The following is a 20,937-nucleotide window of genomic DNA, read 5'->3' on the forward strand; positions in this document are numbered from 1 at the left end:
CTTAGCTCGTTGATGGGATGGGAGGAGTTGTTGGTGGCTTCAACCAATGAGCAGTGAAGGCCATGTCAGATTGGATCTCAGGAGAATATTTAGGATGGATATTAATTTTCGGATTGTAGTATAGACAATTAATAGCTTATATTGGTGAATATTTATGATGGCCTCGCTTCTTCGTGTGCAATTGCAAAATTGGAGTAATTTGTGAGACAATATGTATGAGGGATTGATATAATTTGAGTATTAGTGTAAATTCTTATTATGGTAATTTACCCGAGGATTAGTATAATTTCGATGGTGGCATGGTTGTTTGGTGTAGTTTTGCACTGAGTTTTGCTGGCCCATTAGTACTTCTATCGCCGAATTATTTCCTTCGCACCAATTTTGGAGACTCATTTTATCCTATTTCCTTTTTATTTTTTCATTTTTCCCTTTTCCATTCTTTGTTTTTTCACTTCTTTTTTTGCTCATGCCCCCCCCTTTATTACCTTTTTCATTAGTAAAAAACATTTGTCTTTGTGTTTATATGAGTATTTGTGAAAAAAGAACACAAAAGACATGTTTTAAAGCCTGGTGAATAATTTTAAAATACATATTGAATGAGTTTTTAAGCCAGAATGTTTATTTAACACACGCTGAACATTACTTTAATACATGGTGAATATTTTTTTCAGCCCAGTAAACATGTTTAATTTTTTTGAACAAAAAACATGTTTTAATATATGGTGAATACTTTAAAAAACACGGTGGACATATTTTGTAGATGATGGACAATACACTATAAGCATTTCTTATGACAGGATGAACATTAATGTAATCCTGGTGAACATTTTCTAATACATGGTGAACATTTTTTTTAACTCGTCGGACTTTTTTAGTACACCATGAACTTGCTTTGAAGCCTACCAAGATTCATTAAAACATGGTGAACATTTTCTTAGTACATGATAATCATTTTGATATACACGCTGAATGTATTTTTACAAAAATGTGAATGCATTTTTATGTGAATGTTCGGATATTTTTTAAAACATTAATATTTATAAAATATTCACATATTTTTAGAAATGTTCACGTGGTTTAAAAATTGTTTGCTGAACTATTATTGTTTTTCATATTTTATTTCTAAAAAATCATGGTTTTGTACGAAATGTAAAAAAGACCACAAAAAAGGAGAGACTCTCTATATTTTTAATTAAAATAATTTCTTATGAATTTCATGTATACTCTTGCCTTGAATGTTGTTGATGTGGGAAAAATAAGGTACCAAACAGCATACCTTTTTTTTCTTTTGCTTTTTAAGACAAGGTTGGAGTTGGGATTACATTGTGTTACAGGTAGCGTCCAACAGATACTACAGGTAGAGTCACACGGCATGCTGCGGAGCCACCAGCAGCAATTGGTATCTACCTAATCTAATCTTATCTAATCAAACTGGAGTGTATCTATCAGCTCCACAGTAAGCTAACAGTACAAAAACGTACTTCTGAATAAGTTAACAGTAAGTTACTCTCAGTGCCAAACACGTACAAAAGAAAAACTTCTCCATTTGCGAATGACTTGGATATGTACTATGTAGGATGCAGAGAACTTGGGAGTTACAACTCTTTAGGAACATCAGTCTTATCAATACTAGTACAAGAAAATGGCAACAGACGAAAAATGGAACTGAACATGTGTTTGGTGCAAAAAGGTGTACCAAATACTACAGTTTAGTCGATTAAACTGATGGAAGATTGAATCAACACGAGGAAATTACAAACCATACTCCAGGCATGAACAGAGCAACCTGATCGATCAGGAGAACAAACTCAAATGTAAAGCACAAATGGCCCCAATTTACAACTGAATCAACCACGGCAAATCCTAACAACTGAATCAACCACACCCCTCGTCCTATATTACTTGTCACTCAAACAGACGTATCTAGCACTATCCGTTTGAGAGACAAGTAATATGGTACCGAGGGAGTAAAACATACAGGACTCACAGCCATTATGCATGTTTGCAGATTCTCGCTTGAGGTTGCAAGCAGAGACTCAAGGATTTAGAAATCACAAATACTCTTTTGTTCCATAATACTGTAACTGATCCTTGCTGGAGCCTTTCGTCATGACAGGGGGCATCTCCATCCTCCTCTGCATTACCTTCCTTTCATCAGTTGGTCTGCCAAATCATTTGAAACAACTCCTATCACTGTCATCCCTCTTTTTCTGTAAACTGCGACAGCAAACATATACTACAATGACATATCCACGACGTGCTTAACACTAGAGATCATGCTACACCCAAATGAATCATGACCAAACACATGTCATCCAGTCCAGGACTTGCTCACTGCTATTTTGCTTGCAGATTATTCCTTCAGGTTACAACAAACAACTGAAAGTAATACGTATAACGAAATCACAAGTAGTCTTTAGCCTCCTCACATGCAGCTACGTTATTAATTACTTGGTTCTCTCAGCCGCATAAAAGCGCAAATACAAATCACAATACAAATAGCCTGCCGATAATGCACAATGCACGGCACTCTTCTTTTCTGATCCAACTTTTCATTCATGCCGCAGGATCACTCTGCCTCCATTGCCAGACAGGGCCTGCACAGAAAGGGAAGTACATGAGAGCCAGCCTTAATAGGTACTGTTATCATAATAGGTACATGTATCCATCAGCTTAGTTTCTTCCCCTGTATTGTTTTACCAAATCAGAAAGGGAATTAAATGATTTCCGCTCACATTAGTTAACCAATTAGCGACATATGAAACGACTGAATTAAGAAGAGCACTGCGACTTGAGGCTCAAATAATTTCTGATTTACTGGAGATGGCAGTTTGGTCTGATCTGCCTACCTAGCTATCATGCACTTTCTCCTTTCCTTTGCTGTGCTTCTTCTTCCTTGTTTTTATCTTCTGCTCCTTGTTCCTCCTCTGCGGCAGGTGAAAGATGGAATCAATAGGGCCAAAAAAGTAAATTTAATTGACAAAGTCTTCGATTCAATACATATAAAGAGTTGTGCTCATTTACCTGCAGACTTGATCAAGTGCTGGGACAGTGCACCCCTCACCCCGACAGCATCCTCGTCTGCCACCTGCCGCAATTCCTCCTGACCCTCATCCTCATACTCACCTTCCTCCTGATCCTCGTCCTTCTCCTTCTCCTCCATGTCTATCACTATGTTATGCAACATGCAGCATACCCAGATTGTCCAATCCAGTATGTCATTATTATCTGGATGCCACCCTTCTCCCTGGAGGCACTTCCATGTGTCTTTTAACTTTGCTAGCGCCCTTAGCGCAAAAGCTGTCGCTGCAGAATGTCTCCTGTTGAACTCAACTTTGGCATCTGAGAGTGAGAGGCCATCTTCCAACAGGTAAGGTGTGAGGATCCAGGGACGAAGAGGGTATCCTGCATCACCAATTATGTATTCTCCTACTTCCGAGCCATCTGATAACTTCAGCTTGCTGCCATTCACCACAGCACCCTCCTCATAGTACTTCAAGAGATCAGAGTCTAACTCCAAGAGATCAGAGTCCAACTCCAAGAGATCAGAGGCCAACCAGACCTGTGTGAACCTCATATCTGGATCAACAATGGCTCGCATTAGCACAGAATCATTTTCCTCACCGTCACCATCTTGCGATCCAAACGTGATTTGGGCTGTGTGTACAACACCGCAGCAGTTTGGCAGGCCGTGTATCTTGTCAAATTTGCGCTTGGTTTTGTCCATTTGATAGGAGCATGGCCATTTGAAGTGGTGCGCTGTTGGATTTTGCATGGCCTTAAGAAAAACCTTAGTTACCAGCAAGGCAGTTGACTCGCTCACACCAAGAGAGGATCCTACGGTAACCGGAGCGTCACCAGAGTTCAGCATTCTCAGAGCGACAGCCACTCTGTCTTGTAAAGACAACACTCTCCCATCAACGAAAGTGTGATCCCTTGCCATCATATCTTCCAAAAATGGGATCCTCACCAAGCCGCAGACGTAACTGAAGGTACTTCTTCTCATTTTGTACAGAGACTCAAATCCTTGTGCATCACCATAGAAGATGATAAGGTTTCTGCATGGAAAGAAAAATACAGAAGTGGTTACATGATACTCTAGATAAGTTAATCTCGAGAAAATCTGGAACAACAAGTAAGAAGACAAATACTTGGCAACATGCACTAGGAAGGTACAGAATATATTCGGTCATCATGCAATATATATGGACGAAAAGCAGGAGATAAAATCAAATGAAGTTACAAAGCTTGTATGTTTGATTTTCTGTACCTTCAAATATGGTAGAGCTGCTAATATTTGAATCCAACTTGCAGTTGTCTCCTCTCGTGTATAAGACGTACCATTTTCTTTGGTTGTCTCCATCACGTGCATATGCCTTGACATGCTCCACCTTGCTGAACTTGTCCCACTCAATGCCAGATTGTCCTGCAGCTACCGCAGAGAGCAGCCATAGCCTACAGAATAACTGCAAATGCCTTGGCTTTATGTCTCGCAAGTATTCTGGGAGTTTTTCCATCATGTAATCCTCCAGGACCAACCGCTCGAGCGAAGCGATATGCTCCAGCACCTTCAGCTTCGGGCAGTCTATGATGGTAAGCTTCTGCAGATTGGGGAGATTGGTGATCCTCTCCAAGTCAGGGCATCCATTCACTGTAAGCTCAACAACAGAAGGAAAACTCCCAATGTAGCTGAGGTGCTGGACATATTGTAGAGTTAATTGTTTCAAAGCCCTTGTGTTGGAGGCAAGGCCTGGAGGAAGATGCCTCAGTTTACAATTAATGAGCCGTAGCTTCTCCAAACGGGGCATGGCTTGTACTCGGTCCTCCCACTCCCACTCCTCCCATTCCAACATTTTACTTAAGGTCATATTGTTTAACCTCGGAAATGGAGCTGCTACTGCTGCCTGCAAGAATTCAGTCCCAACACGCTTGATGCTTGGAGCATGGTTGACCTGAAGAAACTGCAGGTAGGGGAGCTGACACAACCCATTGGGAAGTTGTGTGCAACAAGCCAGGTCAGAAAAAAATAGAATCGTCAAGTTGTTGAGGTGCACAGTTGATGTGGACATCATCCACCTCGGGAGTTGTTTGCCAAAATACCCTTTGATATTAATAATCTCTACACTGGGAGGAGGGCAGAGCTCATCGAACACAGTCTCGATTCGTCGCTGCTCTTCTTCAGAGACACCTTGGTTCTCTTTGATCAGCCCATCATCTCCCAGTCTGCTGGTGCACCACAAGAATAGTTCGATAAGATGCATCTTCTCACCAAGCCTAGCATTAGCAGCAAATGAGGCAGCAGATACATTTTCCAATTCATTTAAGAAAAGATTTTTGAGTTGGGAAAGAGGCCCCAACTCGTCCAAACTGCAGCAATCACCATCCATGTGGGCTGGAAACCCAATTAGTTTCCTTATGTCTGTCAGACCACGGAACCCTCTAGGTATCATATGTATGTTGGGAATGTAAAGAAATTGTAGCTGGCTAAGCATCACGATACTATCAGGAAGATTCACCAATTTTGTGCATCGACGAAGGTCAAGGAATTGCAGTAGTTTCATCTTGCCAATGTTCCCAGGAAGTACAGAAATATGAGTATCTAATAGTGCCAGATACCTCAGGTGCTTGAGTTGATGCAATGATTCAACCAATGCAGCCACATCTGCAGCTTCTATATATAGGACACGCAGACTTGAGAAGGTAACCAATGAATCACCAGGCTTCATCTTGATCTGAATAGTTGAGATTAATGTTCTCACTGATTGTTGCGCCTGTAGAGATGTCCAATCTAGATCACCTGATTGTGATCGGTTTGTTTCTATCGACAACCGAAGAAACTTTTGTGAACTAAGTTTTGTAAGAATATCATTGTCTCCGTCTTGAGCTACGAGTGCTTCATCTTTAGTCATATACTGAGCAAATGAGCGAACAACATCATGCATACTACAAACCCATATATGAGCATATGATTTGTCTAGCTCTATAAGGTTCCTAGATATCAACTCCTTGTAGTACTTTTTTCCCAATTCTTCTAAATCTCTACAGTTTCCATGAATAAATCCTTCACTCATCCACATTGCAATGACTTCATCCATATGAAAAACTTTACTTTTAGGAAGAAGTGAGTAGTATAGAAAGCACTGCTTCAAATAAGGCGGCATATATTCATAGCTTAAGTATACTGTGTGGTTGAGCTCTTGGGGCATTTTAGTTATTGACCATTTAGAATCATCCAAAACCTGCTCCCAGTCACGACGGAGCCCCCCTCTTTCACGCAAGAGTCCACCCATTACTTTAACGGCAAGTGGTAAACAACCACATTTTAGTATAATTTTCAATCCAATATCCATTAACGTATTGACGTGCTCTTCATCTATCACACTTGAGACTACCTGTGAACATACAGTAGAAGTTATGATTGATGGTAAATACTTAAAGTACAGAATGTGTTTACTTTTCTTGCTCCTACATACCGTAAATTTGTGCAATGGCTTCCACATATAGCATACATACTTTACCTAGTAAACAGTTCTTCTTCCTTTTATTTCACAAAATCGAGCGTGTTGCTAGAAAATATACTTTTGCAATACTCTGTCATAGCTGCTATACAAAGTTGTACTCCAAATTTAGCAGAATTTGTATATTATTTTATTAGTTTTTGAAAATATTTTAAGGTTATGTGAAATTATCTTATCTCTCAATCACCTAAAATTCATAATACCAAGGAAAACATTAATGAATAAATTTGTGTGCAAATTTTCTAGCAATATTACTACCAACTTCTAGTCTAGTTACTTTTTTGTGTTATATATAATTTTGTCATATTGGCAGGGGTTCACAGAAATTGTTATTTTCTCCATCTTAATCTTTTTTCATTTATATTACATCCTATGTCACTGTTGAGTAGCTGAGCACTCAGAGCATCTATTGCCAGGTGCCTCAACCCCCCCCCCCCCCCCCCCCCCCCCCCCCCCCCCCCCCCCCCCCCCCCCCCCGCACGCCTGGGCAGATGCTCCGCACAGTGACCGGTCAAAAAAGCCGACCTAGACGGGCGCCTCAAACGGGCCTCGAATGCCCGGACTAACCGGCACGCCTCAATCCAGCCCAAATGTATGGCGGACATAGGGATGCCCGGGCGCACCTGGGCGAGTTCACCACGTCGGACCCGACATGCCTACCCCACCGCAAATTGCACCAAATCTACCCCCTCAACCTACCGGATCCATTTGCTCTCTACTCTCTTCTTCCTCCTATGCGCCGGACGTCTGGCAGCTCCACCGACACCCTTGCTCTGCAGCCGTTCTGATCCTCTGCGCCGCCAACACCAGCACAACAATCCTCTCTCCTGTTCTCGTCACTGCAGAGATCGTCGCAGGCCCGGATGCCAGCGTGCTACATCCGGCAACTCTCGGGCTGTCCCTTGCGCTTTATGTGTTTGACGCAATGTTCGACCCGGTTTTTTGCAATTTATTTGTAGGGAAAATAACGAATTCAGATACTACATGGGATGAGGAGTATGGACCAACATAGCTTGATCAAATAATTCAAGATGAGTTCTTCGATTTGTCGGATTCGGAAGAAGAAGTGGACATGCTTATGCGCATGAGCATGCAAGAGGAAATGAACCTGCAGGTGGAACATATTCTCAACTTTAAGGGCTCAATCAAAGGGAGAAGAGTGATCAATCAGGATAGGGTCTCTAGAGCATGACTTCAGACTGAACTTTCCTCCGGACCGAACTTTGCTCTGGACATGCTCATGCTCATGAGCATACAAGGACTTCTTTACTCCAGACCGAACTTTGTTGGACAATCCATGTTTTCGTCGCCATTTTGCATGCGGAAACCATTGTTTTTGCATACTATGGAGGAAGTGGAGGCACACGATGACTATTTCAAGCTCACAAGATATTGTTGCGGTCAACTTTTTTCCTATATTCAGTGATCTTGTGAAGCATATGTGGACATATGATGGAAACTAAAGAGTTAATGTTTGAGCTGTGCACTCAAAATAAAAATTTTATAAGAAATATGTATTTTCGCTACCAATATTTGTTATTTACGTGCGACATTGGTGTGTATGATGTACGTGCATGGATTTACATGTATTTGAGAGTCCGGATTTGAGGTATGTGGATGCTGGCACAAGATATAAGGGATGGTCCGGATGCGTCTGCGGGAGCAGCCGGGCGCATCCGCGGACGTATAGGGGTGCAGATTTGCAAAGTCCGGCTATAGATGCTTTTAGATCTTTCATCCGTAAGTTGGAATATTAGACTAGATATCCACAAAAAAATAGTCATTACCTGAATATAGGACCCATGTCTTCACAGGTAAAAACCATACATATATAATTATCTGAATGTCTAATTATTAATCAAGCTCGGCTAAACAAAATTTAAGTGTGTCTGAATATGTGTCATGTTCGCATAAATAAAATGAGGAAAGCCCAGTTGGTGCTGTGGCATATTTCCTTGTTTAGCACCATTGCCCTGCAAAATTATCGACAACCTCTAACCTTCCAAGAGCCAAGAGCTAATAGTACATACAAGTCATTGAACTACACGTAATTAATGGCTCATATTAATCTGGGAGCATACTAATGTTTCTCTTAAGAGCATTGTTAATAATATAGCCAACCGATGGCTATAAGGAACTGCTGTATCATTTATAGCCATCATCTATATGCATTCATACAATAGTGTGGCTATAAGATTGGCTATTACATTAATACTTTTTTTTCATCTCCTCTCTATCTCTTTCTTCACATTTATTGCATTTACCTACGAATGCGTATATAGCTAGGCTCTTGCATCAGAGCCCACTTCCCTTAATTTTTCACATCTCTCTCCTCCACATAGGCAAAAGTGCCATGTAAGCGGGCTATAAGCCCACTATTGTACTTGCTCTAATTAACTACATATAGTAATATTTAATTGACTTCAGTGGTTATTGACTCGAGATAGACATTAGTATTTAATTAAGTACGTACCTGCTTCTTGAGCAATGACCAAGCATCTTCAGGCAATAATGTGTCGACTTGGTGGTAGGGCCACCTGGCTAGCATTCCTCGAGCAACACCTTCATCCCTAGTGGTGACAAGGACTCGGCTGCCTGAAGCAACAACACTGGCTAAGGGTATTTTGAGCACACCCTCCCATGCTTCACGGTCCCACACGTCATCCATTACAAGCAAGGTCTTGTGGCCAATCAAGGCATCCTTGAGGCTTCGGTGAAGCGTGGCCTTTGCATTTCCAGCTAGTTGGGCGTCTCCTCCGGCTTCGATGATGGCTCTTCTTAGTAGCTCAACCTCACTGAAGTATTGGTTGACGCTCAACCATATCTTTTTGCTGAACTCACCTTGGATTGCCTCGTCATTGAAGATCTTCTGCGCGAGTGTGGTCTTGCCAATCCCGCCGACACCTACAATGGCGACCACCATGATGTCATCGTCGACCTCCTTTCTTGTCTGCATGATATGGGTCACCAATGCTCTTTTGTCATCTTCAATCTTGTCCCCAACAACAGCCGACCGGTCAAAGTCTGCTACCGTCTCCCGACTTGGATTACCATAGTGAGAGGCAAGGGAATTGCCGCTACGATCCTCATAAGACCCGAGATTGATGAAGCCGAAAGTGACGCTTCGCTGCTTGATGGTGTCAAGCCTCTGGTTGAGTGCCTTGATGCGGATGCTGATCTCATGAGCATGGAAGGGGTTTCGCATGCAGAAGAGCAAGGGATTGCAACACCCTGCATCTATAGAGGATGATCCATGCTCCATGGCCTTGAGCTGGCAGAGGTCGAGGATATCATTAGCTTCATACATGGCACGCTTGAGCTGCCCCACCCACTCTTGGACGGTCTTGTCGGTGATGTTCCTCCTATCGGCGTCGGCCAAGAAGTTTTTGAGGTCTTGGAGCTTGTCGCCCATCTTGTTGATCTCACCCGAGACACCGAGCATCGCCCCTACCTCATCTGCTGCCACCTGCGTGACCATGTCCACCAGGTAGGACGCAAATGCGTCCAACACCATCGCCATTGTTGCTGTCAATTTTTACTGTAATAATAAAGGTATTATTAAATCTAAGAAGGAAAATTGGCTACATAGTTGTAAAGAGAGACAAATAACACTTGAACTACCTCACCAATCTCTGAGACGGAGAAGACGCGGGGGTCAGCGGAGAAAATGCATTGTCGATCCGATGGATTGTCGCCTTGGGAGCAGAAACTCAGCTCCTCTCCAACGCGTCGCCTCCGGGAGCAGCAGCTTAGCAACCCCTCTGGCGTTCCGGCACCGCGAGCAGCAGTTTAGCTCCTCCTTCGGCGTGTCGCCTCCGTGTGGAGCTACACAGCCACAGGTGTAGCAGCAGGTGTTCTCTGGCAAAGGCAAAGGCGACGGTGCAGGTGGGTGGAAATGGACGGGAAGGAGCAAGGCGTGAGACTGCGGGGGGCATTGAATGGAGTAATAAGAGCTGCAGACAGCTGAACTGGGCGGGGCTTATTATAATTAACTAAGTACATAACATGGTCTGATGTCATGTTGCTGATCTTGTTTAGTAATTTTAGCCATTAGTTTAACTTTCCATCCACATCGCTACTTGATCCATCCACATGCCGTTTGGAACAAAAGGAGAGCTGGGAAGATGGACCATGTACAACTCAACAAGCAAAGTGAACTGAAACTTTAAACCGATGCAGTATAAACGTAACCCAACTCATGTTTCGCAGTCATCCATGGGAACCAAAAATTCACATAAACAATAGTTCAAAACCAACAACTTAAATTACAAATTCATGAGCCATCAAGTGCATACTCTTGTCTACAAACAGAGTTCAAAGTCAACACATAGTGAATCGTAGCAGATTTCAAAATATAGGTGCTAGACTCGCTGGAAAAACGAACTAATGAATAGGTTCGAAATCAACATTACATCCGGTATGAGCTGCGGGTATGGGTTCTCAGTTGTTCCATCCGGTAAGTTACTTCGCTAACTTTCAGATGTAAATCTACGTTTTAGCTAATTCCAGAATTGGTCCACATTTTGTTAGCGTGAACGTACAGAGCTCTCCATAGATTGGCTGAGAAAAATAAATGAGCTTTCTTATGTAGGACGTCGATTGATGTCAAGACTTCTTATGGCTACTTCTTGTACAGTATATAGATTGTGTGGAGAGGTATGCACGCAAAACAAAGTCTACTTTGATGATGCATGATGGCTTAATTTTAGAATTCGCCATCACAGTCAGATCGAGCTGGATGATAGCTAGCAACTCAACCCCCAAGTTTCTTAAATCAACAAAGTCTACTTTGAGGATGCATGTTGGCTAAATTTTGGTATTCGCCATCACACTCGGATCGAGCTGGATAATAGGAGCGACCCATCTCGAAACAACTCATATGAGTATTGGGCCAGTGCGTTTTGAGTTGTTTAATTATGCCGGCCAGCCTGCCCGCGACTAGTCGTGCACCTCGCTCTTATATCCATCTAATTAATCACATGAACCGTGGTGCAGATTCAATGAACTGGCAAGGATTGATTAAGGGCCTGTTTGGTTCGTGTCCTGAAGAAAACTTGCCTGGCCTGACTGCTCCCTGAAATCTGCCTGGATCGTGTTTGGTTCGTGACCTGAAAAATGTGGCGCTAGCCTGGCCTGGAAAGGTGACGGGGTCATTAGCCTGGGCTGGAAACCTGAGACACCATTAGCCTGGTCCAGGCAACTAGAGAAGGACGCCTGGAACCAGCCTGGCGTTGCTAATCATGCCTGGGAGAAGAAAAAAGCAAGCATTGGCTTGATGTGACGTTTGCAAGACAACATTTTCTCTTGATTGGACGTACGCAAGTACCTAGCCGGTGTGGTCACCAACCAAACAGTATTGCGAAAAGCTGCCTGACCAGGCACGAAAGCAGCTGTCCACCAGGCCCAACTCAGGCACTAGAATTTGCCAGGCATCCTTCCCAGGGAGGCGTCGATATGTGGCGTGTTGTCTAGCTAGCTCTTAGGCTATATGACAAATCAATTAATATTTGATGCAACTGCTGCCTTGTTAACAAGAATGACTTGCGCTCGTCTAGCCTGCAAGTCTTGTTTGAATACATAACGATTGATTTACATCATAATTAGGTAGGCAACTAGTTGATGAGAGATGCGGGGTACTTTCCTTGAGATTAGATAAGTCTAGTTTATTACTCTACCTTTGGGGCAGGCAGGAAGTAACATTATCTTGTTTGAATACATAACAATTTACATCATAATTAGGTAGGCACCTGTAGTAATGTCAAAAAATGTCTTACATTATGAGACGGAAGGAGTAATTAGGTAAGGCACATATTCGGTGAGAGATGCGGTGAAATTTCCCTGAGATCTTCGGGCTAGGTCTAGTTTATTACCTCGGGGCAGGCAGTAACTAGTATTATTCATTCAAGACCATCTGTCGGCATGAACTGATCAATGGCTGGTGCAAGGAAGGCACTAGCGTCTGCAGTTTTTGTTTTAGAGCATTACCCTACTCTTTGCGTCGATTCCATCAAAAATAAGATAACAAAATAATTCTGTATCGAATCGATAGAATGCCACCAAAATCAAGAAAAAGTAATTGTTGCATGTAATTTAGGGTAAAAAAGGTAAATAATTTAAGAACCGTCGGTGGAAAGGGGAAATCGCAACTAACCATGTGTGCTTCGCCGCCGTCGTCGCAATGCCCCGTGGTCTCCTCCGCTGTGGGGAATGGGGGCCTCGGTCGCCATCACTGGACGCATTTGGTTTTGGCCGGCGGCGAGGAAGCTGATAAGGTCGGGGAGGCGACGACGCTGTGCATCTGTAATCTGGGGGAGGATATCCCACGAGGAAGTAACACTTCATTTTCACAACCCCGGCCCATAACGCCGACCATCACTATGGGGAAGGGGGACGAGACCAGTAGTTCTCTCTTTTATTCTCTCTTCTTTTATTCTGAAAAAAAGATTTTCCTTTTTAGAAAAAAGAGGATATTACTCCGGCCTCTGCATCTGGGTGATGCATGCAGCCATTTTATTTTATTCACAAAGACCTTATAAAGTAATATATTAGTAAGCCTGAAGCCACCATCTTGGCAACACCTGTCGCTACTCATATCCCCTTAATGAAAGTGGGCCGAATGTCCTAGCCGAATACCAAACAGACATGGCACCAAAGTCTAACATCTAAAGCCGGATGCCCCAGCTAAGCCACAATGTCGGGACAAGGTCACACACAGGTCCAGCGCAATCTTAGAGGTCTTCCACCGATCCATCTCTCGAGCAGGCACTGACACACTGACCTTACCAGACCTGCCGTCGAGGCCACCATAGCGCCAGACAATGCAGCCATCCTGCGCATATCCATCCACACGTGCCCGCTGCCGAAACTCCGCAACGCCATGCCGTTGGGATCCGCCGTCGGCCTTGCCGTAGATGTAACACCGCCCTTCTCTTGTCCCCTCCAGCCTGCACTTGCTCAAAATTGATACCCACGGGAGGGAGAATGACACCGAAGGCGCCGTTATCGTCCGATTTGGTAGACCCAGATCTAGGGTTTCCACTAGAACATCCTGGTCGAGTTGATATGACCTGAACAACGATGCCTCGAGAAGGAAATGACGTCGGAGACGCCGCCATCGTCCGTCAAGACCGCAGTTAGGCGGGGCTTTCACGGGAAGCCGCGTCGCGATCTCGCGGCTAGCTGGAATCATGCGGAGCTTCGCCATGAGGACGTATGTCATCCACGTGCAGAATCAACGACGGATCTGGGTGGGATCCAAATCCACGGCCGCCGCCATGCCCACCATCACCAGCACCACCAGCCATGGGGTCGTCGGATGCCGCCGCACGGCTAGGGAGCCTCCCTGGCCGTGGTGGGAAGCCCCCAGCCGCCTTGAGTGGTTGCCGCCGTCTCCTCTTGCCTCAGTGCCTTGGAACCGGGCGTCGTCGCCACCGCCAGCGGCGGCAAAATCTTTCTAAATCCAGTTCCATGGCTGTAAACTGTGCTGTATTGCATGGGAAGTAAAAATTAAAAATTCTTGATAAGGTAATCCCAGGTGCACGATTATGCCTTTTTTTTACGGGAGGGATTAAGCTTTTTTTGGTCATGACTCCTGCTTGGTTGGCAATGATTTCGGAGCTAATGAATCTGGTTTATGTGCAGGCAAGTTGATACGTACAACTTTGGCTGACAACGTGACTGTATTGTTGGGAGAGATGGCGTCTCGCGAGTACGACGTGCGATGGCGAGTCTCTTTCGCCGCCGACCGGATGACGGGATCTCTCCGCTTCTCCAACGGGGAGGTCGCCCTCCGGCGAGGGGCGCTGCTCATCGTGCTAGTGGATGACCGTGGCGTCACCGTGGATGCGCGGTATCTCCGCGAGAGCGAACACATCGATATTGGAGACGTGATCTCTTTTCCTTGCCATTTCGCGAAGATTCGGGATCGCTTGCCGGCGACGAGCTCATCGGCGGATGAGTCGGCAGAGGGTTCGAGCCACGCGGGTGCGGTACACGGGGACAACGAGGAGCGGTACACGAGGACCCGGTACACGGAGGCCCGGATGAGGTACGACGCGAGCACGACCTTCCGCCCCCAAACATCCATGGCGGATGCGCGACACGTGGGCTCGCATCCGGGCGTCCATCCTCGACCACGGGCGTGCGGCGCGGGTATAAATTCCCCATCTCGCCCGCTGCTTGACCTAGATTCTGCCCTCGCCCATCTCTGGACGGCGGAAAAAAACCCTAGATCGAGATCTAGAGAGGAGTGGGGGTGGTGGAGAGGCTGAAGGAAATATGCCCTAGAGGCAATAATAAAGTTATTATTTATTTCCTCATATTATGATAAATGTTTATTATTCATGCTAGAATTGTATTAACCGGAAACATAATACATGTGTGAATACATAGACAAACAGAGTGTCACTAGTATGCCTCTACTTGACTAGCTCGTTAATCAAAGATGGTTATGTTTCCTAACCATGAACAAAGAGTTGTTATTTGATTAACGAGATCACATCATTAGTTGAATGATCTGATTGACATGACCCATTCCATTAGCTTAGCACCCGATCGTTTAGCATGTTGCTATTGCTCTCTTCATGACTTATACATGTTCCTATGACTATGAGATTATGCAACTCCCGTTTGCCGGAGGAACACTTTGTGTGCTACCAAACGTCACAACGTAAATGGGTGATTATAAAGGTGCTCTACAGGTGTCTCCAAAAGTAGATGTTGGGTTGGCGTATTTCGAGATTAGGATTTGTCACTCCGATTGTCGGAGAGGTATCTCTGGGCCCTCTCGGTAATGCACATCACATAAGCCTTGCAAGCATTACAACTAATATGTTAGTTGTGAGATGATGTATTACGGAACGAGTAAAGAGACTCGCCGGTAACGAGATTGAACTAGGTATTGGATACCGACGATCGAATCTCGGGCAAGTAACATACCGATGACAAAGGGAACAACGTATGTTGTTATGCGGTCTGACCGATAAAGATCTTCGTAGAATATGTAGGAGCCAATATGGGCATCCAGGTCCTGCTATTGGTTATTGACCGGAGACGTGTCTCGGTCATGTCTACATTTTTCTCGAACCGTAGGGTCCGCACGCTTAAAGTTACGATGACAGTTATTATGAGTTTATGCAATTTTGATGTACCGAAGTTTGTTCGGAGTCCCGGATGTGATCACGGACATGACGAGGAGTCTCGAAATGGTCGAGACATAAAGATTGATATATTGGCGGCTATATTCGGACACCGGAATTGTTCCGGGTGATTTCGGAGAAAACCGGAGTGCCGGAGGGGTTACCGGAACCCCCCGGGGAAGTATTGGGCCTTAGTGGGCCTGAGGGGAGAGAGGGCTGCAGTCTAGGAGGTGGCGCGCCCCCCCATGGGGAGTCCGAATTGGACTAGGAGGGGGGGGGGGGCGCGGCCCCCCTTTCCCTCTCCCTCTCTTTCCTTCCCCCTCTTCCTTCCTAGTTGGACTAGGAAAGGGGAGTCCTACTCCCACTAGGAGAAGGACTCCCCCCTCTCCTTGGCGCACCAAGGGCCAGCCGGCCTCCCCCTTGCTCCTTTATATACGGGGGCAGGGGAGCACCCCTAGACACACAAGTTGATCCTCGTGATCGTTCCTTAGCCGTGTGCGGTGCCCCCCTCCACCATATTCCACCTCGGTCATATCGTTGCAGCGCTTAGGCGAAGCCCTGCGCCGGTAGAACATCATCATCGTCACCACGCCGTCGTGCTGACGGAACTCTTCCCCGACGCTTTCCTGGATCGGAGCCCGAGGATCATCATCGAGCTGTACGTGTGCTAAGAACTCGGAGGTGCCGGAGTAACGGTGCTTGGGTCGGTCGGATCGGGAAGACGTACGACTACTTCCTCTACATTGTGTCAACGCTTCCGTTGTCGTTCTACAAGGGTACGTAGATCACACTCTCCCCTCTCGTTGCTATGCATCTCCATGATCTTGCGTGTGCGTAGGAAATTTTTTGAAATTACTACGTTCCCCAACAGTGGTATCAGAGCCTAGGTTTTATGGTTTGATGTTATATGCACGAGTAGAACACAAGTGAGTTGTGGGCGATATAAGTCATACTGCTTACCAGCATGTCATACTTTGGTTCGGCGGTATTGTTGGACGAAGCGGCCCGGACCAACATTACGCGTACGCTTACGTGAGACCGGTTCTCCCGACGTGCTTTGCACAGAGGTGGCTTGCGGGTGACAGTTTCTCCAACTTTAGTTGAACCAAGTGTGGCTACGCCCGGTCCTTGCGAAGGTTAAAACAACACCAACTTGACAAACTATCGTTGTGGTTTTGATGCGTAGGTAAGATTGGTTCTTGCTTAAGCCCGTAGCAGCCATGTAAAACTTGCAACAACAAAGTAGAGGACGTCTAACTTGTTTTTGCAGGGCATGTTGTAATGTGATATGGTCAAGACATGATGCTAAATTTTATTGTATGAGATGATCATGTTATGTAACCGAGTTATCGGCAACTGGCAGGAGCCATATGGTGTCGCTTTATTGTATGCAATGCAATCGCCCTGTAATGCTTTACTTTATCACTAAGCGGTAGCGATAGTCGTAGAAGCATAAGATTGGCGAGACGACAACGATGCTACGATGGAGATCAAGCTGTCGCGCCGGTGACGATGGTGATCATGACGGTGCTTCGGAGATGGAGATCACAAGCACAAGATGATGATGGCCATATCATATCACTTATATTGATTGCATGTGATGTTTATCTTTTTTATGCATCTTATCTTGCTTTGATTGATGGTAGCATTATAAGATGATCTCTCACTAATTATCAAGAAGTGTTCTCCCTGAGTATGCACCGTTGCCAAAGTTCGTCGTGCCCAGACACCACGTGATGATCGGGTGTGATAAACTCTACGTCCATCTACAACGGGTGCAAGCCAGTTTTGCACACGCGGAATACTCGGGTTATACTTGACGAGCCTAGCATATACAGATATGGCCTCGGAACACGGAGACCGAAAGGTCGAGCGTGAATCATATAGTAGATATGATCAACATAATGATGTTCACCATTGAAGACTAATCCATTTCACGTGATGATCGGTTATGGTTTAGTTGATTTGGATCACGTGATCACTTAGAAGATTAGAGGGATGTCTATCTAAGTGGGAGTTCTTAAGTAATATGATTAATTGAACTTAAATTTATCATGAACTTAGTCCCTGATAGTATCTTGCTTGTTTATATTGATTGTAGATAGATGGCCCGTGTTGTTGTGCCGTTGAATTTTAATGCGTTCCTTGAGAAAGCAAAGTTGAAAGATGATGGTAGCAATTACACGGACTGGGTCCGTAACTTAGGATTATCCTCATTGCTACACAGAAGAATTACGTCCTGGAAGCACCGCTGGGTGCCAGGCCTACTGCTGGAGCAACACCATATGTTTTGAACGTCTGGCAGAGCAAAGCTGATGACTACTCGATAGTTCAGTGTGCCATGCTTTACGGCTTAGAATCAGGACTTCAACGACGTTTTGAACGTCATGGAGCATATGAGATGTTCTAGGAGTTGAAGTTAATATTTCAAGCAAATGCCCGGATTGAGAGATATGAAGTCTCCAATAAGTTCCATAGCTGCAAGATGGAGGAGAACAGTTCTGTCAGTGAGCATATACTCAAAATGTCTGGGTATAATATCACTTGATTCAATTGGGAGTTAATCTTCCAGATGATTGCGTCATTGACAGAATTCTCCAATCACTGCCACCAAGCTACAAGAGCTTCGTGATGAACTATAATATGCTAGGGATGAATAAGACTATTCCCGAGCTCTTCGCAATGCTGAAAGCTGCGAAGGTAGAAATCAAGAAGGAGCATCAAGTTTTGATGGTCAACAAGACCACTAGTTTCAAGAAAAAGGGCAAAGGGAAAAAAGAAGGGGAACTTCAAGAAGAACAGCAAGCAAGTTGCTGCTCAGGAGAAGAAACCTAAGTCTGGACCAAAGCCTGAAACTGAGTGCTTCTACTGCAAGCAGACTGGTCACTGGAAGCGGAACTGCCCCAAGTATTTGGCGGATAAGAAGGATGGCAAGGTGAACAAAGGTATATGTGATATACATGTTATTGATGTGTACCTTACTAGAGCTCGCAGTAGCACCTGGGTATTTGATACTGGTTCTGGTGCTAATATTTGCAACTCGAAACATGGACTACGGATTAAGCGAACACTGGCAAAGGATGAGGTGACGATGCGCGTGGGAAATGGTTCCAAAGTCGATGTGATCGCGGTCGGCATGCTACCTCTACATCTACCTTCGGGATTAGTATTAGACCTAAATAATTGTTATTTGGTGCCAGCGTTAAGCATGAACATTATATCTGGATCTTGTTTGATGCGAGACGGTTATTCATTTAAATCAGAGAATAATGGTTGTTCTATTTATATGAGTAATATCTTTTATGGTCATGCACCTTTGAAGAGTGGTCTATTTTTGATGAATCTCGATAGTAGTGATAGACATATTCATAATGTTGAAGCCAAAAGATGCAGAGTTGATAATGATAGTGCAACTTATTTGTGGCACTGCCATTTAGGTCATATCGGTGTAAAGTGCATGAAGAAACTCCATACTGATGGACTTTTGGAACCACTTGATTATGAATCACTTGGTACTTGCGAACCGTGCCTCATGGGCAAGATGACTAAAACGCCATTCTCCGGTACTATGGAGAGAGCAACAGATTTATTGGAAATCATACATACAGATGTATGTGGTCCAATGAACGTTGAGGCTCGTGGCGGATATCATTATTTTCTCACCTTCACAGATTATTTAAGCAGATATGGGTATATCTACTTAATGAAACATAAGTCTGAAACATTTGAAAAGTTCAAAGAATTTCAGAGTGAAGTTGAAAATCATCGTAACAAGAAAATAAAGTTTCTATGATCTGATCGTGGAGGAGAATATTTGAGTTACGAGTTTGGTGTACATTTGAAACAATGCGGAATAGTTTCGCAACTCACGCCACCCGGAACACCACAGCGTAATGGTGTGTCCGAACGTCGTAATCGTACTTTACTAGATATGGTGCGATCTATGATGTCTCTTACTGATTTACCGCTATCATTTTGGGGTTATGCTTTAGAGACGGCCGCATTCACGTTAAATAGGGCACCATCGAAATCCGTTGAGACGACGCCTTATGAACTATGGTTTGGCAAGAAACCAAAGTTTTCGTTTCTTAAAGTTTGGGGCTGCGATGCTTATGTGAAAAACCTTCAAGCTCGAACCCAAATCGGAGAAATGTGTCTTCATAGGATACCCAAAGGAGACTGTTGGGTACACCTTCTATCACAGATCCGAAGGCAAGATATTCGTTGCAAAAAATGGATCCTTTCTAGAAAAGGAGTTTCTCTCGAAAGAAGTGAGTGGGAGGAAAGTAGAACTTGACGAGGTAACTGTACCTGCTCCCTTATTGGAAAGTAGTGCATCACAGAAAGTGACACCTACACCAGTTAGTGAGGAAGCTAATGATGGTGATCATGAAACTTCAGAACGAGATACTACTGAACCTCGTAGATCAACCAGAGTGAGATCCGCACCAGAGTGGTACGGTAATCCTGTTTTGGAAGTCATGCTACTAGATCATGATGAACCTGCGAACTATGAAGAAGCGATGGTGAGCCCAGATTCCGCAAAATGGCTTGAAGCCATGAAATCTGAGATGGGATCCATGTATGAGAACAAAGTATGGACTTTGGTTGACTTGCCGATGATCGGCAATCAATTAAGAATAAATGGATCTTCAAGAAGAAGACTGACGCTGACGGTAATGTTACTGTCTACAAAGCTCGACTTGTCACAAAAGGTTTTCGACAAGTTCAAGGGATTGACTACGATGAGACCTTCTCACCCGTAGCGATGCTTAAGTCTGTCCGAATCATGTTAGCAATTGCCGCATTTTATGATTATGAAATTTGGCAAATGGATGTAAAAACTGCATCCCTGAATGGATTTCTGGAAGAAGAGTTGTATATGATGCAACCAGAAGGTTTTATCGATCCAAAGGGAGCTAACAAAGTGTGCAAGCTCCAGCGATCCATTTATGGACTGGTGCAAGCCTCTCGGAGTTGGAATAAACGCTTTGATAGTGTGATCAAAGCATTTGGGTTTGTACAGACTTTTGGAGAAGCCTGTATTTACAAGAAAGTGAGTGGGAGCTCTGTAGCATTTCTGATATTATATGTGGATGACATATTACTAATTGGAAATGATATAGAATTTCTAGATAGCATAAAGGAATACTTGAATAAGAGTTTTTCAATGAAAGACCTCGGTGAAGCTGCTTACATATTAGGCATTAAGATCTATAGAGATAGATCAAAACGCTTAATTGGACTTTCACAAAGCACATACCTTGACAAAATTTTGAAGA

The 20,937-nt window shown here is 44.3% G+C and overlaps 1 pseudogene; it reads right to left on the minus strand.

Moving 5' to 3' along the window:
- Positions 1 to 2,314: 2,314 nt before the first annotated feature.
- Positions 2,315 to 10,475, minus strand: LOC125524592 (annotated as a pseudogene).
- Between the last annotated feature and the right edge of the window lie 10,462 nt (positions 10,476 to 20,937).

Source organism: Triticum urartu, chromosome 7 (genome assembly GCF_003073215.2).
Source record: "Triticum urartu cultivar G1812 chromosome 7, Tu2.1, whole genome shotgun sequence".
In the NCBI taxonomy this organism is placed as follows: Eukaryota; Viridiplantae; Streptophyta; class Magnoliopsida; order Poales; family Poaceae; genus Triticum; species Triticum urartu.